The 3150-nt window shown below is 45.7% G+C and overlaps 1 pseudogene; it reads left to right on the top strand.

Annotated features, from left to right (window-relative positions):
- Positions 1–1521: 1521 nt before the first annotated feature.
- LOC101662357 lies at positions 1522–1980 on the top strand (annotated as a pseudogene).
- The last annotated feature ends 1170 nt before the right edge of the window (positions 1981–3150 follow it).

The following is a 3150-nucleotide window of genomic DNA, read 5'->3' as shown; positions in this document are numbered from 1 at the left end:
CAACATATGTACAAAAGCTCTTGACATCCCCTAATAAAACTATTTTTAAAAAAATGCTTGACACGATGGATGGATGAATTGTGATAAGAGCTGTAAGAGCCCCCAATAAAATGATTTTTAAATTTTTTTTAAAGGAGTTGAAAGATGATGGAATTTTTCCACAAACTTTTTGAGGCCCGCTTGTATTCAGCACTAGAAAACGGATAGACTTCACATGCAGGCATTTCTGAATTTACAGTCTTGATAAAACTCACCCAAGAATACCCTCGCTTGTGTTTTCTGTCATGAAGCATTCAATTGAAAGTGCTGTTATCTACGCTTAGCAGAGTGTCACACTTTATACAAAATTCCCTCTTCGTTGAATTGGTTACTAAACTTACTGTTGATTGTTTATACATAGCAACCACAGGAGACAGTAGGACCACCCCACTGGGTTCTTTTTAAGTTGTATTCTTTACGGGGGGAACCCAGTGGCATAGTGGTTAATCCAGGCGTCCTCAAACTGCGGCCTGCCGAGGACATTTATCCGGCCCGCTGGGTGTTTTTGCCCCATTTGTTTTTTTACTTCAAAATAAGATATGTGCAGGGTGCATAGGAATTTGTTCATAGTTTTTTTAAACTATACTCCGGCCCTCCAACGGGTCTGAGGGACAGTGAACTGGCCCCCTGTTTAAAAAGTTTGAGAACCCCTGGTTAAACACTTGGCCACCAATCAAGGTCAGCAGTTTGAATCCAACAGCAGCTCTGTGGGAGAAAGACATGGCAATCCGTTTCCTTACAGCTTACAACTATGGAAACCGTTTGGGATGCTCTACACTGTCCTATAGGGTCATGGTGAGCTAGCATTGACTTGACAGAAAGGGGAATCTGTATGGGAGCAGGTCCCCAAGGATGGCTCAGGAAGTTAGGTAAAACAAACTAACAGGCACCTTCCTTGTCTGGGAGCAGCATCCAGAACCATCAGCTCCTTTTCCCGTCCTTTCTCTCCTCCATGGAAGCCCTAAAAGATCGTCAGCTTGGTCTCGTGACACCCGTTGACCAGAGGAATTCAAGAGGACAGTACATCCGAAACCCCCCAGAGAAAATCGTCAGGTGGCTGTTAGCAGAGGCGTGAACCTACAAGTTATATCTACCACATAGTCTCTCGGGCATTACCTTAAAAGCTGTTCCTTCAGGGAAGCTCAGCCAATCTATGTGTTACCTTATCTCACAGCACACTGTTTCCTCACATCTCTGGATGGTCTTTTAGAATGACGTAGATGCCAGCTTGTCTGTTTGGTTACTCCATGTTTTTCTCGTACTAGGTTGCAAGGCTCTGGGCGGGCAGGGCTGTGCATGTTGGCCCTGCTGTCTCCTCCTCATGGGCTCTGATGGGATAGTGGTGATGCGATGGGCTGCTGATTGCAAAGGCAGCAGTTCGAACCCACCAGCTGCTCCTGGGGAAAGAGGAGGCTTTCTACTCCAGTAAAAAATTACAGTCTTGCTTTCTGATCCGCCATCTGCGGTGGAGTCGCCGCCAGGATGCAGATCTTTGTGAAGACCATTCCTCCAGAGGTGGGACCCTCGGATACAATGGACAATGGGAAGGCCAAGATCCAGGAAGAGGAGGGAATCCCTCCTGATCAGCCTCTGCTGATCTTTGCGGAGAAGCAGCTGGAAGAGGGATGTGCCGTGTCTGACTACAACATTCAAAAGGAGTCCACTCTGCATCTTGTGCTGAAACTTCGTGGTGGTGCTAAGGAAAGGAAGAAGTCTTACACCGCTTCCAAGAAGAAGCATAAGAGAAAGAAGGTTAAGCTGATCTTCTGAAAACACTATAAGGTATATGAAAATGGCAAAACCAGCCGCCTTCGGCACGAGTACCCTTTAGACAAGTGTGGACGAGTGTGGTGCTGGCTTGCCACGACCAGCCACCTTGACAGACATGACTGCGGCAGGTGCCACCTGACCTACTCCTTCAACAAACCAGAAGACGAGTAACTGTGTACTGATGAATAAAGGACATGGACATTAAAAAAAAAGAAAAAAGAGATTACAGTCTTACAAACTCATGGGGGCAGTTCTATGCGGACTGTCGCTCCCACTTGGAATCGATTGGAATCAATGGCAGTGAGTTTGGATTTTGATTTTCATATCTTCATTGCCTCGCGCAGGGCCTGGTGAGTAGGCAGCTCTCTGTGACTCTTTGTTGAATAAATGGGCAAGCGAATGAACAGTGAATGAATGAGCAAAGTCAGCCTTGTGATTCTACTGACTGAGCCCATTTGTCATTAACGCGGTCAGGAGGGGTGAGAAAAGACAAAGAGAAAATGGTGAGCACTGGCTATAGATGATAAGCAATGCTGGTTCCCTGTGTGGTGCTGTGATTTTAAAAAGGACAAGGATAAATAAAGAGGCACTACCTAGTGCGTTAGAGATGAGGCATCCTGCACTGTGCTGGGGTGTCCTGTGCCATTCTTTGAGGCTAAAGTCTATAAGCAGTGGGGCCAAGGGGGCAGGGTCTAGAATTGAAAGTCTGGTGCCCCAGAGTATCTGCAGAAATGGGACTCCTCAAAACTGATTTTGAGTCGGTGGCCTGGCTGCAGCGTCCAGGAGCTGAGTCAGCAATGTCTGCTCATCAGCCTGCTCCCTGGGCCTCAGTGGTGTCCCTGTGGGTGTTCTTGGCAGTGGCAGAGGTCCCACATTCCCACCTGCTGCGGCCACAGGTCCATGGAAAGGTTTCCACAACCCAGCCACAAAAATGAGAGTAACGGGACTAACAGGTAAGGTGAAGTGCATTCAGGTTGTGTTTCAATAAATGTGTATTTGTGATCGCTTGTTTGCTTCCTGGTGTGTTGTTGTTGGTGATGGTAGTGGTGGTTGTTTTTTGTTTGTTTGTTTGTTTAGTTATTAAAAAGCTAAAACTTTTGTTTGCGGAAAATTTTTGTGTGTGTGTAATGTTACTGGTCCGTGAAATCTGAAAACCTACAAATAGCTACTTTCTTTTTAACAGCTTTATTGGCATATACTTCACATATCATACAACTTAATTATTCAATCCTATTAAGAAGATTGGTGCAATTGTCACCATGATTAATTTCAGAACGTTTTCTTCTCGTACTCATTTTTGTATGAAATAGTCCCTATTCCCCCCCCCCCATCTTTTCCTGC

This window comes from Echinops telfairi, unplaced genomic scaffold, assembly GCF_000313985.2.
Source record: "Echinops telfairi isolate 266 unplaced genomic scaffold, ASM31398v2 ScPeMD7_1713;HRSCAF=2227, whole genome shotgun sequence".
Taxonomy (NCBI): domain Eukaryota; kingdom Metazoa; phylum Chordata; class Mammalia; order Afrosoricida; family Tenrecidae; genus Echinops; species Echinops telfairi.
This window is presented reverse-complemented; position numbering and strand designations above follow the sequence as displayed.